Here is a 22,844-nt window from a genome sequence, read left to right on the forward strand (position 1 = left end):
TTTATTTTTCAATGTTACTCTTAATTTTTTATTCATATTAAATTTTAATTTTAGTTTATTTTAATGATGTGATGCTATAAGAGTGAATATTATGATATAGTATTATAATGTAAAATCATCAAAAAGGACTAAAAATAGAAAAGTAATGGAATTCATGGGCTAATATGAAAAATATTCAAGGATCAAATTGAGAAAAGTTTTTAAATTCAGATACTGAAAGTTGCTTTATCCCTATTATCTTCCAGGCTGCATTCGTCAACTATTGAACTATACTTTTCCTCTTCACTTGAATTGACTTACAAACTTTACTAATTATTTATATGATTTGCCTGCAAATCAACAATACTAAAATGTAACTACAATTCATCGAAGTTTACATGCACTGCCGTGGAATCTTGCCGCCGGCGATTTTAGTAACGTCACCTTCCATTGACAAGAGGCTAACAACAAGATCAGCAAACGATCCGACGATAAACTTGTGAGTACTTTTGGGATTCAATGCAAGGTAGCACAAAAGGAGTTCATGCAAGTAGTGACGCCAGACAGAATAGTGATTATCCTGTAGGCTAGTTCCGACAGACGATTCACAAGAGAAAATTCGCCCAAAAACCAGAGAAAAAAAAGTCTCTAGGGTTTAATAAAATATTATAAAATCAAAACAATCCAAAAAGCAGTCCACAAGCCGGACTGTTATAGCAAAAAAATCGTCTTTATTCGAATTTTGCCAAAAATAGCAAAATCCCGAAAATCACTCTAAATTGAAATTCGAAATAAAATAAGCAATCTCCCAAAAATCCGACCTAAATCGGATTTAAATTGACTTCCTAATTAACAATCGAAATATTACCATAAATAGTAAAAAATAACTAAATCTAGTGATTCGGAGGGGAAAACGGCAGAATTTGAGGTTGAAAAAAAGGCCACATGGAGCATAGCTCCATGTGGAGAGCGTGTGCGTCGAAAAGAGCTTTCCGGATTGGGGTCTTATGCGCGATTCTGACACCTGTAGCCAAAGTTATGGCCAAAAGACTGAAACATACTCAAAACGACCCCAATGAGGAACATGTCACAATCAATTCCCGCCTTTGCGCTGATCTGCCAACTCATGGTATCTCAGCGCCATCAACGTGCAATCTGACAGCTCAGCATCATCTGTCTCGGATCCCCCTGCATCAGTCACCCCGGGTTGGAAAGAACTCGTCCTCGAGTTCAGAGTAGTGTCATCAGGATTCACAAAACAATGACTCAGGTGCTTCACATTAAAGACATCAGAAGTCTTCAAGTGACTGGGAAGTCGCAACCTGTAAGCATTATCATTGATCTTCTGCACGACCTCACAAGGTCCAATCTTCCGATCCTTAAGCTTATTATACTCACCAACAGGAAAACGATCACGAGTTAATACAGCCCAAACAAAATCACCAACTTCAAAAAGTACCTGACGACGATGATTGTCGACCCGAGTCTTGTACTTGGTATTGCTCTCATGAATGGTCTGTTTCACCTGCTCATGGATACCCCGAAGATACTTTGCCATCTCATCTACTTTAGGACTGAAACGCCCTATACGTGGAATAGGGGCTAAGTCCAACACCCCGGATGGGTTCTGACCATAGACAATCTCAAATGGGCTTAAACCTGTGGTTCTGTTTTTTGATCTGTTGTAGGCAAATTCTGCCTGAGGCAATGCCAAATCCCACTGATTCGGCTTCGTTCCTGCCAAACACCTTAAAAGGTTTCCCAAACTTCGGTTCACCACCTCAGTCTGGCCATCCGTCTGGGGGTGGTAGGCACTACTGAAATTCAACTGCGTTCCCAGTTTCCCCCACAGGCTCTTCCAGAAATGACTGATGAACTTAGTATCACGATCTGAAGTGATGGATCGAGGAACACCATGTAAACGCACAATCTCCTTGAAATAGAGATGGGCAATCCGGTCAGCATCCATAGTCTTTCTGCAAGCTACAAAATGAGCCGTCTTGGAAAACCTGTCAACTACAACAAAGATAGAATCAGAGGCCCTTTGGGTGCGGGGTAAGCCTAGTACAAAATCCATGCTGACATCGAACCAAGGAGCTTCAGGAACAGGTAAGGGAGTGTACAATCTCGCATTGGTGAGAACTCCCTTAGACCGCTGGCACACATAACAACGGTCCACATAATGGGCCACATCACTAGTCAACTTGGGCCAATAAAATTCAGAAGAGATAAGGGCCAATGTCTTATCTCGGCCAAAGTGTCCCTCATTATGGAGTTCACTTATAATTTGCTGCCTCAATGAACAATCTGGAATGCACAATTGTAATCCACGAAACAGATACCCATTATGCAAAACAAAATCATGACGGTGACCCTCAGTTACCTCCTGAAATATCCTTCCAAAGGAAGGATCAGCTGCATACATATCTGTGAACGTCTCAAATCCTGCAACTTTAGTACTCATGGTGGTGAGAAGTAAGGTACGACGGCTCAGGGCATCTGCGACGCGGTTCAAACTCCCTGCTTGGTGCCTCAGCGTAAAAGTGAATTCTTGCAAGTATGCTACCCACTTGGCATGACGTCTACTCAGCTTGTGTTGGCCATTGATGTACTTCAAGGCCTCATGATCGGTAAACAGAATAAACTCCTTCTGTACTAGGTAGTGACGCCAATGCTTCAGGGATTGAACTATGGCATAGAACTCCAGATCATAAGTGGAATAATTTTTCTTTGATCCCGATAGCTTTTCACTGAAAAAAGCAACCGGACGACCTGCCTGACTCAGAACACCACCAATGCCAACGCCAGATGCATCACAATTTACCTCGAACACTTTGTCAAAATCTGGAAGTGCCAAAACTGGAGCCTCGGTCATCTTCTGCTTGACCAGTTGAAAACTGGCCTCTGCCTCCTCAGACCACTGGAAATCACGCCCCCTGAGGCACTCTGTGATAGGGGCGATCAGAGTAGTGAAGCCATGGAAACTTCGGATGTCATGTAAGGTTCTTGGTCTGGGCCACTCCAAGACTGCATCTATCTTTGACTGATCTGCATGAACACCATCAGTAGACACAACAAAACCAAGAAAAGTCACAGAAGTAGTGAAGAAAGAACACTTCTTTTGATTGACAAACAAGCACTCCGTTTTCAGCATCTCAAAAACAGCACGGAGGTGATCGAAGTGTGAAGTCCATGTCGGACTATAAACGAGGATATCATCGAAGTAAACTACAACAAATTTCCCCATAAAAGGTCGCAAGACCTGATGCATAAATCTCATGAATGTACTGGGCGCATTGGATAACCCAAAAGGCATGACCATCCACTCATACAACCCTTGTGGCGTTTTAAACGCCGTCTTCCACTCATCTCCAGGCCTTATTCTGATTTGGTGGTAACCGCTCTTAAGGTCAATTTTTGAGAAGATCTTAGAACCAGATAGCTGATCCAACATATCATCTAGACGGGGAATTGGAAACCGGTACTTCACTGTAATTCTGTTGATCGCTCGGCTGTCAACACACATACGCCAAGAACCATCTTTCTTTGGCACTAACAGAGCAGGGACTGCACGTGGGCTCATACTCTCTCGGATATAGCCCCTCTCCAACAACTCTTCCACCTGTCGCTGCAACTCTTCGGCCTCCTTGGGACTGAGGCGATATGCTGGTCGATTTGGCAAACTTGACCCAGGAACAAGGTCAATTTGATGCTGAATATCCCTCATAGGTGGTAGTCCAGGAGGAAGATCCTCTGGCATCAAGTTAGAGAATTCTGCTAGCAGCCGCTGCACCTCTACTGGTAAATCTGTATCCACGTCTACTGCATTGTTCTCGCAAGGTAGCAAGGCATAGACCACGCCGCCATGCTCAATCTCATCTAAAAACTTGGACATAGAAAGCAGATTAGTATTATGGGTTACTGGGGTAGGAGTAAGTCCTTCCCGCCGGGGTGCCAACACAATCTTTTTTCCCTTGATGCTAAGGGAATATGTATTCTTCCGTCCATCATGAATGAGACTGCGATAATACTGCCAAGGTCGACCCAACAATATATGACACGCATCCATAGACACAACATCACACCAGGCATTATCAAAATATTTTCTACCAATTGAAAAAGACACGAGGCATCGCCTATCAACTGTTACCTCACTGTCTTTATTTAGCCATGACAACTTGTATGGCTTAGGATGACGGTCCGTCTTCAACTGCAATTTCTGGACAACCTCTTTGGACACTACATTCTCACAACTGCCGCTGTCAATGATCATTTTGCAGACTTTATCTGCAACTGTGCAAGTCGTGTGGAAAATATTGGTTCTCAACCAATCGTCCCCTGAATTGCCCTTGGGGGTAAGTAGACTCTTGCGAACGACCAGAGTCTCATGACCATCTCCATACAGCACATCATCAGTCTCATCATCGTCATACACGGGTTCGCCAATCTCCTCAGTCTCGTCTTCCACGTTTTCCTCAATCAACAAATTTTTGCCCTTTTGACTAGCAGGCTTCCTGCAATCAGTCGCCCTATGCCCTTGTTCACCACAACGAAAACATCTAATAGTAGGGTTAGAATTACCCTGTGGTGGCTGCTGAGCAGGACGGGACTCTTGAGGGCGAACTGGTCGACTGTTGTGATCGCTCCTGATCATTGGTCTCCTGTTTTGCTGTTTTTCAACAGCAAGTGCACGCTGGTATGCTTCTGAAACACTCCACAATGAATGAAGGCTGAGGACATCTTGCAAGGGCTGGCGTAAACCCCCCAAATATCGCGCCACCATCTGCTCCTCCGTCTCAGATAAATCGTTCCGGGCGACCAATTGGTAAAACTCCTCCGTGTAATCATCGACTGATCGCGCGCCCTGCCTCAACGCATGAAGTCGCTGAAATAAGGTTTACGTGTAGCCGAAGGGAAGGAAGTGGCCCTTCATCTTCTTTTTCATCTTCTCCCAATCAGTGATCTTGGTTTTGCCCTGTCTTTCTCGTGAACGTCGTAACTGTTCCCACCACGCAGATGCTCTGCCCTTGAGTTTGATAGCGATCAGTTTCACTTTCACACGATCGGGGACTTCCTTATATTCAAAAATACGCTCCATTTCATTAATCCAATCCACGAATCCCTCGGCCTGTAATGTACCAGAAAACTCAGGGAGATCGACCCGAAAACCGAGGTCTCCATGACGCTCCTCCCGACCACGATGCTCCCAGAATCCTGTGCCCCGGAATCCTGCTTCCTCATTCAGAACCTACTCACGACGACCACGACCACGACCACGACCTCCAGCCATTGAAACTGGTGAAATTTCCCAAGAAGATGTTGAAGCTCTGATACCAACTGACGCCAGACATAATAGTGATTATCCTGTAGGCTAGTTCCGACAGACGATTCACAAGAGAAAATTCGCCCAAAAACCAGAGAAAAAAAAAGTCTCTAGGGTTTAATAAAATATTATAAAATCAAAACAATCCAAAAAGCAGTCCACAAGCCGGACTGTTATAGCAAAAAAATCGTCTTTATTCGAATTTTGCCAAAAATAGCAAAATCCCGAAAATCACTCTAAATTGAAATTCGAAATAAAATAAGCAATCTCCTAAAAATCCGGCCTAAATCGGATTTAAATTGACTTCCTAATTAACAATCGAAATATTACCATAAATAGTAAAAAATAACTAAATCTAGTGATTCGGAGGGGAAAACGGCAGAATTTGAGGTTGAAAAAAAGGCCACATGGAGCGTGCGCGTCGAAAAGAGCTTTTCAGATTGGGGTCTTATGCGCGATTCTGACACCTGTAGCCAAAGTTATGGCCAAAAGACTGAAACATACTCAAAACGACCCCAATGAGGAACATGTCACAATCAATTCTCGCCTTTGCGCTGATCTGCCAACTCATGGTATCTCAGCGCCATCAACGTGCAATCTGACAGCTCAGAATCATCTGTCTCGGATCCCCCTGCATCAAGTAGTCCCATTTGGCCTTGACATCGATGATGTCACGTGCCTCCATCATTTCCTGCATGGATCTCCTGAAATCCACATAAGGGTCCGGGGAGAATGTCGGACCGCCACACCGTCTCTTTAAACACCTTCGTATCGCCGGGTCGAGTGGCGATGGTCGACGACGGTGTTGATTCGATGATGGAGTTGGAGCTGCCTGGAGAAGTGAAAAAGAAGCGGTTCGAGGCGAAAGCGGTGGCGAATTCAGGTTCAAGACCGGGGTGGGGGTCAGAGGAGGAGGAAGGATTGGCCTAGGATTTGGAGGGTGAGCTGAAGTTATTGAAGAGAAGAGATGATGGGGTGGTGGCGGAGGCGGTGGAGGAAGGAAGTGGAAGGGTGTAACAGGCGGAGGAAGTTAATGGGAATTTGATCTTGATGAAGCAACGGTTGAGGTTTCCTCCCACAGTGGTTGGCATAGTTGTGATTAAAACAGAGAAGGAAAATGCAGCATATAAGGCTCCAATTTGAGAAAATAATTCAGTGACCGAAAATGTCTTATAATATATGATTTTAATTAATTTTTTTTAGATTTACGAAAATGACCAATAAATTCGCAACGCGAACTCCAATTTCGCAACTCGGTTTCTAAATAAACATACAATGTAACATCATCTTCTTGCGAAACACTAATGTAAGCAATGAATCGTTCAACATCTTCATTGTCGGTTAACAAATAAACTTTACATTTTCTCTTATAAGATAACCTAAATCCACTTAGAGACTCTAAATTCAATTTCTTCGCAACACGTAACATTAGAGTTTCATAAATTAACTTTTTTAATGACAGTTTTAGTTGAAGATTCATGGGTAAAGGCATATATTGTAAAACACCATGAACATTCTCTCATGACCCTCCAAAACACAAATCTATCCAAACATAATCAACATTAGATGATTTCATTCTACAAATTATAAATTAATTTACTAAACAAACGAGCTATAAACTACATATCATCACTAACTTAGAGAAAAATATACCTTTATTAAGTTGATAGTTGATAATTTGAGAGAGAAATCATTGAAAAATTATATAGAAATAAAATTTATGTAAAAAAAAATAGAGATGAAAAAGGATGTCGTTGGATATAGGAACGGATGTCGCCGGAAAGAGTGATAGATGGAGATGAAATGAGTTGCGATTTAGGGATTTAGGTTATGAGTTGCTGCTGCTGCGTAGTTATATACCCAAAATATTTGTGTTGCAAAACTAAAACCTGTTGCGAAATTAAAATTCGTGTTGCGAAAATAAAATTCGCGTTGCGAATTCAGAAATCGAGTTGTGAATTTAAAATTCAGTGTTGCGAGGAAATCGCTTTGCGAATTTGGAAAATCGTAACGTAAATTTGGAAAATCACAATGCGATTTACATATTTGCGTTGCGAATTTGGAAACTGAGTTGCGAAATTAGAGTTCGCGTTGCGAGTTTGTTGGTCATTTTCGCAAATCCAAAAAAAATTGATTAAAATCGTATATTATAAGACATTTTCGATCATTGAAGTTATTTTCTCCACCTATTTAATTCTCTTTATGTACAGTGTTCCAGAGGAAGATGGAACTCCGTTATTATATATTTGCCAAATTGCTGTTGAAAGTACTTATAGATAATGAGATTTCAATTTAGGAAATAATAATATTTTTAATAATTTATATGATTATATGGTAAAATTTATTTAACTTTTTATTTATTGATTGCTAATACGTATACATTAAAGATTCGTTAAATGAGTTTGAGAAAACTATATTAAATTTGAAAAATAAATATTAACAAAAAATTTATTAAAATGATTTATATTTTAACTCTAACATTCAATATTCGTGTTAACCCGTCAAATCGACATACTTTTTAAACTTAAAATATATTTTATTATTTTATTTATATATACAGTTGTATCACATAAAAAATAAATTTACAATATATAACATTACATGTTAATTTGTCCATATAAAAATTATTAAAAGGAAACATATACAAAATTATAAATTATTTAGATATTTTTCAAAAAATAAAAAGATAGTATAAATGAGTGAAAACAAATTAGTTTAACGAATTACAAAATATAAATAAATTTAAAAAAAATCTGAGATTTATCTTTAAAATTGAATTTCTTTTAATAATACAAGATGATTACAAAATAATATTTATATAAAATATTTTTTAGTTTAGCAACAACGTATACACACCTTACATATGCATCTACTCAAACTTGAATCCTCTAAGAAAAATAACATTCTCTTTACCTACTAAAAACTCTTAATAGATTCTAAACTCGAGTTAAGTTATATGAACATTGAAAATGTTTATTTTATGTATAAACTCAGTTCAATTTATTACCACTTTTTACTTTTTAAGATATATATCTATTTGTCAAGTTAACTATTTAATATAATAAAATTCGTTGAATGCTCTAACTAATAAAAAATTTATCATCTATTAATTCTTAACTTAATTGATATGAATATTATTACAATATTCAGAAGAACGTAAATTCTAGTGTCCGTAAACATAAGATATTTCTCGGACATTAGTTACTGCAATGGGCCATGGTAGTAAAGTAAAACAGGTTAATGTCATATTAGATTCGCTGTTGAAAGTAGTGAGAAGGCCATGGGAGGGAGGTTTATTTATTGCAAGAATAATCGAAATAATGAATGCTTGCTTTATAGGTGCCCTAATTAACTAAAGTTGCTAATGAATGTTCCCTTTAAAATGCATGAAACCCTTTTGGTTACGGATTAGGGTATAGAGAAAGGGAGAGGTGAGTTCTAAGTTAAATAGAATGGTCCAACAGACACATGGTAGGCTCAATCTGCTCCACCAAGCGGACTACCCTTTTGCCTATGATTCAGCTCGGTGAATAACTATATGATTCATTATCATTAGATATTTATTTTTACAAATCATCTTAATTTACTCTTATATATCTTTAATTATTTATTTAAATATTAATGCAGAACACATAATGATAGATTAATACTTTTTGCGGGTTGAAAAAACAGTTTATATATAGACATAGATTTATATAATATATAATTTTATATATTACCAAATATTGATACATCATCATCGGCATGAAGTACCCCGGCCTTTTTTTTATATATGAGTACAAGGTAATATATGTTTAAAGATAATTCTCAATCATTTGAGGTTGAACACTCATATAAATCTGCAAACTCAAAGAATAATAATAATTCCTTTACCACCACCGAAGTCACTGAGATTCGTGCAAATACCTTAACTTTTTTACTTCAAATTATTATTAATTTATATATTAATCGAATAAAATTTTTGTCCATCCTACATTTTAAAATTAAATATTTTATCTGTCTTAATCTCGCCCATCATAGCATATTAAAAATTATATACTTAAAAGATAAGTACTGCGTTTGGTTCACGGAATGTAAGATTACCAGTGGGAATAAAAGATTACCAGTGAATAGGATTACTGAGAATGTTGTATTTTGTGTTTGGTTGGTTTAGCAGGAATGTAAGATTACTATGTTTGGTTAAAGGAATAAAATATTATTGGAATGTACATTTGATCAAATTGTCATTGTTATATATTTGTATAATATTACAAGTTGGAAAATATTTATATATTTTCTTTAAAAAATTTAAATTTATATAATTTTTTTTACAAAATTAAAAATATAAAAAAGGTTTAATGAAAGGGTAAAATTTTATTTTAACCCCTGAACTTCATATAAAATTTTAATTATAGATTTTTTTTGTAAATCTAAAATAGTTTAAGGATAAATTTGTAATTTAACATTCGTAGAATTTTTATTATTCAATGACAGAAGAATGATATTTTGGAAAGAAAAAAAAATTAAGGTCATTTTAATCCAAAACGCCGGTAATGTTATAATACATAAGGAAAGAGAGGTAATGACATTCCTGGACTCCTGGCCAACTAAACAGCATTCCCCATCCAAACGCACCCTATGTGTTATGCAGTATGCATTGGAGTTGGACATTGGGACGATGAATTAATGAAACGAAAACTGTGAGATCCAAAAACTAATGGATTGAGAGCCCATTAGCAAAAAATGTTACCTAAATTTCTCCATCATCCATTTATTATTATTACATATATTTCACAAATAAAACAATAAAATATATTCTCTTAATAGTTTAAATTAATTAAAAGTAGCTATTGATAATTTTATTATCAGGAATTTTTCTATTCATAATTTTAAAGAAAACTCAAAAGAAAACAATATTTCCTTAAAGGGTTCAATATAATATATTTTTTGATATATAATTTTATTTATTTTAAATATACTAGTCCAAATCATAAGTACACTTCAAATAAAAACCAACTATTGATATAGGACATATTCAAACGTATGAGTCGAAACCATAGCGCACACCGTACATAAGTTTACTTCTAATAAAAAGGAAGGAATTAAGATTACTTAATTTGGACGCACATTAAATGTGCGTTATCATCCGGTTCAAGGAGTGAAATTTTGATTAAGCCTAGCTGCTGCAGCCATGGAAGCAGCCACTCCACCAGGCGTGGTGGTCATGTCAGGATTATTTCTCATCTCCGCCGCCACTACCCTATCAGCATCTTCACCGGTCACCGCCTTGTCTTTAGGCAACTTTGAACTTGCATCCTGCACCAAATTTTCAAACCTTTTTAATTTTTCTTTTTTCACGAATACAAATCGATACTAAAATAGTGATACGGGTGTAACGCAAGATTATTACGCATAAAACGTCGGACAGGGTGGCTTTATCTTCAAACAGCATAGTCCGGGAATTCCGAGTGGCCGCAGATTGGGCTTCTGCCGCCACACCGCCAGGTAGTGTCTCGTTACATCCAGTAGCTCTTCTTTCAGCCGCTTGAATGGCGGCTACATCGCTCTGGTCGATGGTTTTATCGGCAGCAGATAAGGCCGCCGTCTCCAAAGCTTCCCCCGACCGTTATAGGGTCAGCACCGAACGATGATGCCGGAGTGATAGCCGCAGGAACTTCGGGTTGAATGTATTGCCCGACAACCTTTTCTCATCAAAACAACGTTAAAATATATATCTGTTGGATCATAAACTTGATCCATTATGGGAGCCTAAACCCAAACCCAAACTAAATTGATGTCATTACTTACATCATTTAATTAAAGATGTCATTGCTTACATCATTTAATTAATGATGTCATTGCTTACATCAATTTAGTTAGGTGAGAGTTAGATATTTGTTGAATTTGTAATGGTTTAAATTAGTTTATTTGTGTGGTGTAGGATTGTTCTTGAGTAGTATAAATACCCCTTCCCATTTTAGTTTTAAGAATCAAGAAAAATTAAGAGCTTCTAAGTGAGTGAAGAAGCAAAGTCTTATAAGAGTGAGTTGTAGTTCTTGTTTTTGAGTGAGAGTACTCTTGTAATATTTGTTTGAGTTTCAATAAAAGTTGTTTGTGTGAGTGTTTTATTTCCAACAAAGTGGCATCAGAGCGAGTTGGAAAGATCGAAGGTCTCGACGAGAGGAATCCGCCGCCGCCAGAATTTTCTCAATCTGAGTTCTGACGCACCGCCACGCACCGCCGGAAGACTGTTGCCAGAAAATCAAGTTGACTCACCGAGTTGAGCCAAGTCAGCCGAGTTGGAGCCCTTGACCGAGTTGTCCAAGTCCCTCCAAAGTTTTTTTTTCATCGTTCCGGATTCATCCGTGCAATCGGATTTTACAAAATCTCATTATATTGAGAGATATGGCAAATGGTATGGCACCATTCCAAGTTCCGACACTCAACAACAACAACTATGACAATTGGAGTATCAAAATGAAGGCACTTCTTGGATCACAAGATGTGTGGGATATCATAGAGAAAGGCTATAACGAGCCTGCAGATGATGATGCTTTTGCTACTCTTACACCAGATCAAAAGACAACTTTGAAGGATTCAAGAAAGAGAGACAAGAAGGCTCTCTACCTCATCTATCAAGCATTAGATGATGATGGTTTTGAAAAGATTTCAAGTGCAAGCTCTAGCAAGGAAGCGTGGGAGAAGCTGCAAACCTCTTACAAAGGATCCGAGCAAGTGAAGAAGGTTCGTCTCCAAACATTAAGAGGTGAATTCGAATCCTTAAACATGAAAGCATCTGAGTCTATTTCAGATTATTTCTCAAGAGTAGTAGCTGTTTCTAATCAATTAAAAAGAAATGGTGAAAAGTTAGACGATGTGAGGATAATAGAGAAGATACTCCGTTCGTTGGATCCCAAATTTGAGCACATCGTCGTGACGATTGAAGAAACTAAAGACTTGGAAGAAATGAAGATCGAACAGCTCCAAGGATCAATTCAAGCATACGAAGAGAAGCATAAAAAGAAGCATGAGTTTACTGAGCAACTCCTCAAGCTGCAACTCAAGGATATGCATGAGAGCCAACGCAATGATAGAAACCAACGTGGCCAAGGCAGAGGTAGAGGCCATGGACGAGGTGGAAGTCGAGGTCGTGGACGAGGCTGGAATTACAACAATAACAATTCCAACAACAACTATGAGAAAGGAGAAAGCTCAACACGAGGCCGTGGAAGAATTAATCCAAACTCAAAGTATGACAAATCTCAAATTCGATGTTATAATTGTCAAAAATTTGGGCATTATGCTTCAGAATGTAGAGCTCCCAACAACAAAATTAAGGAGAAGGCCAATTACGTGGAGGAAAAGACAGATGGCAAAGAAACTCTTCTTCTAGCACGAAAGGAAACTGATGGTGTCCAAGCAAATTCCTGGTATCTTGACAGTGGTGCAAGCAATCACATGTGTGGAAGGAAAGACATGTTTGTGGAGCTAGACGAGTCAGTAAGTGGAAATGTTTCGTTTGGAGATGATTCCACAATAGCAGTGAAAGGGAGAGGTAACATTCTTATCCGTTTGAAAGATGGGAGACATCAATTTATTTCAAATGTCTACTATGTGCCCAATATGAAAAGTAACATTTTAAGTTTAGGGCAACTGGTAGAGAAAGGTTATGATATTCATATGAATAATTATAATCTTTCTATAAAGATGATAAGAATAACTTCATTGCTAAAGTGCCGATGTCAAAGAATAGAATGTTCTTGATCAACATACAAAATGATGTTGCAAAGTGCCTGAAAGCTTGCTACAAAGATGCATCATGGCTTTGGCATCTTCGATTTGGGCATCTCAATTTTGGAGGTCTAGAGCTATTATCTAAGAAGGAGATGGTGAAAGGACTACCTCACATCAACCATCCTGACCAACTCTGTGAAGGGTGTCTAGTCGGGAAACAATTCAGGAAAAGCTTTCCAAAGGAGTCAGAGACAAGAGCTAAGAAGCCACTTGAGCTCATCCATATCGATGTGTGTGGACCGATCAAGCCAAGCTCTCTCGGTAACAATAACTATTTTCTTCTCTTCATTGATGATTTTTCAAGAAAAACCTGGGTATATTTCTTGAAACAGAAGTCAGAAGTTTTTGAAGTCTTCAAGAAGTTCAAAGCAGCAGTGGAGAGAGAAAACGGTAGAAAGATCAAAGCCATGAGATCCGATCGAGGTGGAGAATTTACTTCCAGGGAGTTTCAAGAGTTCTGTGAAGCAAATGGAATTCGTCGACCAATGACAGTTCCTAGATCCCCCCAGCAAAATGGTGTGGCAGAAAGAAAGAATAGAACAATCCTCGACATGGCACGAAGCATGCTCAAAAGTAAGAAACTACCCAAAGAATTTTGGGCGGAAGCAGTATCATGTGCAGTCTACTTGTCAAATCGATCTCCAACAAGAAGTGTATGGGGAAAGACACCGCAAGAGGCATGGAGTGGAAGAAAGCCTGGCATTTCCCACTTGAGAACCTTTGGAAGTATAGCCCATGTTCACGTACCAGACGAGAGAAGAACGAAGCTTGATGATAAAAGCGAGAGTTTTATCTTCATCGGCTATGATGCTAATTCGAAGGGCTACAAGTTGTACAATCCAGACAATAAGAAGTTTGTGATTAGTCGAGATGTGGTCTTCAACGAAGAAGGAGAATGGGATTTTAACTCTCATACAGATGACTTCAATTTCTTTCCTCAGTTTGAAGAAGATGAGCAGACAATGAGGGAGCAACTAGATGAATCTCAACAAGAGCTTGCAACTCCACCCACTTCACCAACATCAACCACTCAAGGAGACTCATCACCTTCATCATCGTCAAGTGGGAGTCAAAGTGAAAGAGTTGTGCAACGCACAAGAAGCCTTAGAGATCTCTATGAGGTAACTGAACGACAAGATAATCTTACATTATTTTGTCTGTTTGCCGATTGTGAACCAGTGAGCTTTCAAGAAGCGGTACAAGAAAAGAAATGGAGAGATGCGATGGACGAAGAAATCAAGGCCATCGAGAAGAATGACACATGGGAACTTACCTCACTTCCCAAGGGACATAAGGCGATAGGTGTCAAATGGGTGTACAAAACAAAGCAAAACGCCAAAGGAGAGATTGAAAGGCACAAGGCGAGGCTAGTTGCTAAAGGCTATAGTCAAAAGGCTGGAATTGACTATGATGAGGTATTTGCTCCTGTTGCTCGATTGGAGACTATCAGACTAATCATTTCTTTGGCAGCTCAAAACAAGTGGAAGATACAACAGATGGATGTAAAGTCCGCCTTCCTAAATGGAGTTCTTGAAGAGGAACTTTACATTCAGCAACCATCAGGCTATGAAGTCAAAGGGCATGAAGACAAGGTGTTGAAGTTGAAGAAGGCTCTTTACGGGCTAAAACAAGCACCAAGGGCATGGAATAGCCGAATCGACAAGTACTTCCAAGAGAATGGCTTCAACAAATGTCCCTACGAGCATGCTCTATATATCAAGATCAAAGATGAAGATATTTTGATCGTGTGCCTCTACGTGGACGATTTGATCTTCACTGGAAGCAACCCAAGCATGTTTAATGAATTCAAGGATGTGATGATGAAAGAATTCGAGATGACAGACATGGGGCTCATGGCGTACTACCTTGGCATTGAAGTTAAGCAACAAAATGATGGAATTTTCATTTCACAGGAAAGCTATGCAAAGGAGATACTGAAGAAGTTCAAGATGGAGAACTGTAAGCCAATAAGCACACCGGCAGAATACGGGATCAAGATGACCAAACATGAAGAAGGCGAAAGTGTAGATCCAACATTCTTCAAAAGTTTGGTAGGAAGTCTACGCTATCTAACTTGCACGAGACCCGATATTCTTCACGCAGTTGGATTGGTTAGTCGCTACATGGAATCCCCAACAACCACCCATTTTAAAGCCGCAAAGAGAATTCTTCGCTATCTGAAAGGTACAATTGACTTTGGCTTGTTCTATTCAGTTTCTAATGATTACAAGCTTGTTGGATATAGCGACAGTGATTGGGGTGGAGACATAGATAATTGAAGGAGCACTACTGGATTCGTATTTTTCATGGGAGATATTGCATTCACATGGATGTCAAAGAAACAACTGATTGTCACATTATCCACTTGTGAAGCGGAATATGTTGCTGCTACCTCATGTGTTTGTCATGCAATTTGGCTTAGAAATCTATTGAAGGAGATTGGTTTGATACAAGAAGAGCCTACCAAGGTTTGTGTCGACAACAAGTCAGCCATTGCCTTAGCGAAGAATCCAGTATTCCATGATCGAAGCAAGCACATTGATATTCGCTACCACTATATAAGGGAGTGTGTTGCAAGAAAAGATGTGGAAGTTGAATATGTGAAGTCACAAGATCAAGTTGCTGATATTTTTACCAAGCCACTGACCAGCGAAGACTTCTTAAGATTAAGGAACCTACTAGGGGTCACGAGATCAAGTTTAAGGGAGGGTGTTGGATCATAAACTTGATCCATTATGGGAGCCTAAACCCAAACCCAAACTAAATTGATGTCATTACTTACATCATTTAATTAAAGATGTCATTGCTTACATCATTTAATTAATGATGTCATTGCTTACATCAATTTAGTTAGGTGAGAGTTAGATATTTGTTGAATTTGTAATGGTTTAAATTAGTTTATTTGTGTGGTGTAGGATTGTTCTTGAGTAGTATAAATACCCCTTCCCATTTTAGTTTTAAGAATCAAGAAAAATTAAGAGTTTCTAAGTGAGTGAAGAAGCAAAGTCTTATAAGAGTGAGTTGTAGTTCTTGTTTTTGAGTGAGAGTACTCTTGTAATATTTGTTTGAGTTTCAATAAAAGTTGTTTGTGTGAGTGTTTTATTTCCAACAATATCACAGGTTAGTAATAGAATAATTTTATCTTTATAATGTTTACCTGTCCCTCAACGGCTTCGGTGATCCAGGATTCGCCACCCGCGGTGGACTTAGTTACGGTGACGCCTTCGTCTCCAGTAAAATCTGTTTGATGGTGGCGAACAACGCCTGCTCTTTCATTGACGCGGGCTGCGGATTGCATGACAGCTGCAGGACCACTTCTCCGCGTTTGTCCAAGAACCGTGGTCTCAGCCGACTGCATGGCGGAGGCATGTAGTGGTGCGATAGGTTTCGAAGCGAGTTCACCGGAGACGTTAAAAACGTCACCGTACTTGATGGGATCTTCTTGATCACGGGAATAATCAGGCTGAGGCCTTCGTGGTTGTTGCTGGCTCATGGTTCCTTTAAGTGTAGGGAATTGTAAAGTGAAAAGGAGAAAGGAAAGGAGCAATGTGGGTGGGGTTGCGGGTGCATGGGGATGATTTAGGGAAGGTGCCGCTGGTTCGGTGCGGCAGACAACCATGGTCACGGTGGAGTCTTGTTGTTTCGACAACGTGGCTTGTATGTTGTAACTACAGGTGTTAACACTGGAAAGAGACGTATGCAATTGGAACCACTATGTCAGATGGTATATGGACAACGTGGCTTCACATATAGAACCCATTGAGTGTTGGTTTAAGTTTTTCTTATTCTCTCATGGCTTCACAATGGCTTATATAAAACGAGATTAAGTCATACTAAAAATTTCCAAACCAACAGTTGGTTTATCATATTTTAGTAACATTGAAATTAGCCACCGAATATTGGCTTCTACTATATATATATGGAAGCAAACTATTACTGCTTCGGTACAAAGAACTGGCGCGAAGAGCCGGCCATAAATGTAATACTACAAGCATCACTGTATATCATCCCTGTTTACCGCTGCAGCTGTCTCCAATGTCTCATCCACTCCTCCAGGCGTCGCAACCATGTCAGGCTTTTCTCTTTCCTCCACCCCTTTCACCGCTGCCGCATCTTCGGCCGTCACCGCTTTATCCAGAGGCAACTTCTGGGTAGCATCCGATAAGACATCAGATATAGTGATCATATTATGATCACAAGCCTGACGGTCATTGAAAGTGGCAGCAGCTTGTGCTCTGGTGCCAAGGCCGCTATGCCGGGTTAGCCTGCTGCAGGACACTCTAGATTCCGCCACTCGTATTGCAGGTCACCGATGGAGAGGGTCGTTGCCTCCAAAGCTTCTCCCACGGTGATGTTGCCTCCACTTCGATCAACGGCACCAATGGGAGGAGTTGGCGTGGGATTTGATGACGGAGCTTTCCATTGCTCATCTCTTATATTTGGAGCTGGAGCTGGAGAAAGAGTAATTCCTCGAACATCATATGGATTGTATCGATATTCACATAGCATCTGCTTCAGCAAAAACAACCAATCCATTAGGTTTTAATTATAAACCAGCGTGTAATTTGAAAATATTGCCTATGCATAAGCTTATATTTTACTTTGTCGGCAATAGCTTCGTTGACGACAAGTTTTCCTCGCGCATCTCTCGATTTAGAGACGGCTACGCCCTCTCTTTCGACCATCTCATTGCCCTCGTCGGGACCGACAACACCGGTTGTAATGTTTGCAGCAGCTGCGGAATACATAACGGCGGCAGCACCGGCATCCAACGGCTTCCCGAGCACTTGGGTCTCAGCGGCAAGCATAGTAGCCGCGTCTCGTGGTGCAATTGGTGTAGATGCCAATCCCCCGGAGACATCGAAAACATCTCCGTAGTTGATAGCTAGCTGGTCGGAACCTTGGTCGGGTTGCGGCCTTAATGATTGTCCCTGGCTCATTTCTTCTGCTTGGATTTTGTAAATCAAAATTAGTCCTATTGATTTCGTGAGAAACGCAAGAACAATAGAGTTTATAAATGCGAAAACCATTTGTATAAGTGTTACACGTTTCACATCGTTAACGTGACATTTGGAGTTCAGATTGACACGTGGCGATCTGGTGCGTATCTACTTCCTAAGGAAACCCGCGAGACAGATGTCGACAAATTACCATTGATCTATAATTATTTAAATAAAAATATAACATAATATAATTTATTTTTTATAATGTAATTTTACGGTTTAGTTTTTTTAACGTGAGTAGAGTAAATAAAAAACAATATTTGTTTAAAGATTCTTAACTAATTAATTAATTAATTATGAACACTCATATTCTATATAGGGATGGGCATGAGACTCGAACCCGAATGGTCGGGTTTTTTTTAAAAAATCGGGTTCGGGTTAGGTCGGTTTTTTTAATGTGATGTTCGAGTTGGGTTTGAGTTTAGGGTGAAAAATACCCGACCTGAAACATATATAATTTTACATTATATATTTAGGAATAATTACAATAATACTCATATATATATATTATTTTTTCAATTAATTCACTGTTTTTATTGAATAAGAATAATTTTTTATTGTTTCGGATCGAGTGGGGTCGGTCGGGTTTTTAAGTTATATATAGATCGGGTTGAGTCGGTGAAAACTTGTTTTGGTCGGGTCGAGTCTCGGGTGGATGACTCTTGTTCTCAGGTCAGGTCTGGTGAACCAAAAACCCAACTCAACCCGACCAATACCCATCTCTAATCTCATCGATGCTTGGACCGTAACTTCTATAGAGAATAACGAGTCCCTTAATCATTGATGTCAATTAATTTGTGCTAATTTTACTCTTTTAATAGTTATATTTGTATAACTATAATTTAATAGTCGCCAAATTTTTTTCTTCAAAATTAATACTAGTATAATTTTTTCTTTACTTTCTTTTAGTTGTTCTTCTTGTTTTAAGGCTTCGCTTTCACTATTTTAGATCGACCCATATTGCACACCTAGCTTTGGGATGAGTCTCCTAACATAGGCATTTTTTCCGATATATCACCTTTTTATTTAATTTTCACTGTCAGACACCTTTCAGACTATTTTTCCCGATCTAACACCATTTGCAGTAAGACGCGCCCTGCAACGCGCTTTACGCTGATTTGGCACCACGTGGGGTAAGACGCCCCCTGAAGCGCGCCTTATGCTGACTGGGATACACAAGTGTAAAGCGCGACCCCTGGGGCGCGCCTTACGCCACGTAGGGCAATAGCGCGGGGCAGGGGTCACACCATACCTTTAATTCAATTATATATAGCGCGGGGCAGGGGTCACGCCTTAGCTTTAACTGATACAATTATATAAGGCGCGGTGCAGGTACCGCACATTGTATAATTATAGCAACTTTTCTCGGCTATAAATACCGTTCTCCCCCGGTAAACTCCTCACATCTCCCCTCTCAACTTATAAATTAATACAACAATTCTGTCAACGAGTCAATAATTCCGGCAATATTCTCATATTTGATTCAGAAGTTCGTGCAATTTTTCGTTATAAGGTAATTTTATTATAATTTTTTTATTATACTTATTGTTTATTATGATTATTTGAAAAAATATTATACTAATTGTTTTCAATTAATTTTTGTGTTTTCAATATTATTTATTTAATCAGGTTTGTTTTAGTTGTTTTTTTACAGATATAATATTGTCGTACTTTTAAACTTAAAGAATGGCACGACTTTCAGTTATTGTTTATTATGATGGTGAAATTCGAGAATATGAAACCGGCGTTGTTTTCGTATCAAATGAGCGTGTTAAAATATCATTCAAGAGAAACATAACTCTTGAGGAGTTGATAACGAGGATTTCGAGGAATGTTCATGTTGGAAGTAGTAGAAGAATGTCGTCGTTGCAGTACAGATTTCCAACATCATTGTTGTCATTAACTTATACAACGTTTGAACTTTCGAACAATGATGATGTTGAAGTGATGGTTGAATCTCAAAGTAATTATTCAGACGTCGATGTTGAGATGTATGCAAATTTTGTTTAAGTGTGTGCTGCTTGGGGTCAGTCATTAAGCTCCCACTATGGGCTGACTGAACAAGTTGATTCAAGTTGACAGCCCGACGACAGTAATGTGTAATGATTTTAATGCCATAATGGGGAGACATTCATCCGCAACTCCTTACGATACAAGAAAACGAGATTGAACGTTGGCGTTATATGTGATTATAATAAAAGATATAATAAGTGACAAACTGAAGAAAGTTTGAGAATACAATTATTAAATTTTATCAAACTAATAACAATTTGGTATTTGAACATAATTTTAAATACAACAAACTTACAAAAAGTATTAAATGGTAAATGATAACCAAATAACAATAACTGATTTTAAATGGTAATAAACAAAATTAACCAAACTACATTAACAAAAATGTATAACAAATTTAACAAAATAAATTAAAATAAATTCAACCACATTAACAAAAAAAATAAGTATTAAATGATAAATAATTAAAAAATTACAATAAAAAAGTCCAATAAACAACTAAATACAAATATAATAAAAAAATCTATCGATGTATACGACGCGAATGTGTTCCGCAAGACAGTGGCTGTCGGTCTCGAGGAGGATTTCTTCGTATCATTGGTTGTGACTCCTCGCTGTCATCACCATCATCGTCGTTGTCGTCCTAAGCAGTTACATTTTGTTGAGGATGAGCTGATGACGATGAAGCACCTCCATAGAATAATGACCCTGGAGGTGTATGACTGACTATCCCACCAGCTTGCGAAAACTGAGAAAACTTATAAAACCCAGACATCGCCGAGTGTGAAAACTGTACAGGATGTGTCTGAGTTGCGACCATAGGTGTAACATCCCAAACTATGGGTTAGTGACTAAATGGTAAAGTTTCAGAAATTTGGTGATTAAAGTAGAAGAATGGATTAGTTCAATGATTTATCTGGAAATAAATCCTAAAAGTTGTTAGTAATTATCAAATGAAGTAGAGGGAAAAATGGTTATTTGACTAATAAATGAATTAAAAATAGATATGATAAGGATATATATGTTAGAGGGGATAAGGATGAAGAGATATTCTCTTCATCATCTTCTTCTTCTTCTTCTTCATGTACGAGAGAGAGAAGAGCCAAGCTTGCAAAGGTAAGATTTCTTGTTAGTTGATTATTTGTTAATTTTAAGAGTGGGTTTTGATCATTAGGTAATACTTAAGCTTATGGAAAGCTTAAGTTGTCCTAAAATCAAAAGATAAAGAAGTTATGAAAGATTAAAGAAAATGAGTTTCTTAAGGAAATTCTAGAAAAGAGTTAGTAAGTGAATTTTGAGAAGGAATTTGACTTGTCATCAATCTAATTAAGGAATATGGAGTGTTAGAATTAGATTTAAAACATGTTAAAAATCTGGTATGATTCTTGAAGTTAATAAAGAGGAGAGGATATTAAGGTTAAAGACGAGATAATTGATTATAAATGAGTTTAAACATGTATATGAAAGTTACGAATATGAAAGGGGATGAAATATGAAGCATTTGAGTGAAGAGTTGATGATTTTTGGGTTCAAAAAGAGGTTCTGGGCAAAGTGCATCGATGCACATTCATAGTGCATCGATGCATCAAGGTTAAAACCCAGAAATTGTTTGAAGGTGTATCGATGCATTGGTAGTGCATCGATGCACTCTTTTAAAATAAAAACATCGAATGCAATTCATGCATCGATGCATAAGTAGTGCATCGATGCATACCAGTAATAATACAACATCGAATGCATTTTATGCACCGATGCATCAGTAGTGCATCGATGCATACTTTCATTGAAAGATGAAATTGTCATTTTTCTTAGTCTAAGGAGTGAACCATTAGAGTATATTAGTTATAATACTAATATAGATCTATGTATGATGATGTAGATATAGAACGTGATCCCGTTCCGGATCAATTGAAGGATTATAATCGAATCAAAGCAAAGCTAAGTTGAGTGCAATTTAATTTGTACTTATATTATTGAATAAACATTTGGCTTGCGATGAGCCAGTGATGGAGTTACTATGGTAAGAAGTAACTCCTAAAATGTTATTTGATTGGTGATCAATGTTATGATTTGTGTGATTATGAGATATATAAGTTATATGGAAAGTATATGTGAAATAAGATATTAGCTTATATGAACATGTGATATGAATAAAGCTATAAGAAATGATTTATGTGAATACATGCATTTGTGATGTGTGTTATATGATATTAGATATATGTTTACACATACATATGGTATGTGACCAAAGAGAATGAACATGTGATTATAAGATCAATGATTACACGTACATTTGGTACATGACTGAAAAGAAAAGATATATGTTCATAAGAGAAATGATATGAATAAGTAAATTGAACTGTTATGAATGTTAATTCCCATGTTATGTGATAAGAGAGCTAGTGGTATAGTTGGCATGCCAAGGGTCGAGGGTTTACCTATGTTCTTCGGGACATATGGACTATTTACCTATGTTCTTCGGGACATATGGACTGTTTACCTAGGTTCTTCTGGATCTATGGACTGGTCTTTCGGGACGAATACTGAACAAAGGTTCGGTGCCCCATGAGAGAATTGATACAAGCTGTGGTGACAGCATTAGTGCACAACCTCAATGTACTCACATGCCTTAAGTTCTCAAATGTATACATGGGCTAATGCAAGGGCTTTAAAGATAATAAATAACTTGTTATGATACTATATATATGCTTTGTTGTGAAAAGACATGGATACTCGATGGTGAGTATAGAAAG

General features: G+C 38.2%; 3 pseudogenes; all 3 read right to left on the bottom strand.

The window, feature by feature from the left end:
* Positions 1-263: 263 nt before the first annotated feature.
* LOC120188837 lies at positions 264-6,393 on the bottom strand (annotated as a pseudogene).
* A 4,039-nt stretch (positions 6,394-10,432) lies between these two features.
* Positions 10,433-16,568, bottom strand: LOC120188696 (annotated as a pseudogene).
* A 486-nt stretch (positions 16,569-17,054) lies between these two features.
* Positions 17,055-18,031, bottom strand: LOC120188855 (annotated as a pseudogene).
* Positions 18,032-22,844: the final 4,813 nt, after the last annotated feature.

The sequence above is a fragment of the Hibiscus syriacus genome, unplaced genomic scaffold (assembly GCF_006381635.1).
Source record: "Hibiscus syriacus cultivar Baekdansim isolate YM2019G1 unplaced genomic scaffold, ASM638163v2 tig00116951_pilon, whole genome shotgun sequence".
Lineage (NCBI taxonomy): Eukaryota > Viridiplantae > Streptophyta > Magnoliopsida > Malvales > Malvaceae > Hibiscus > Hibiscus syriacus.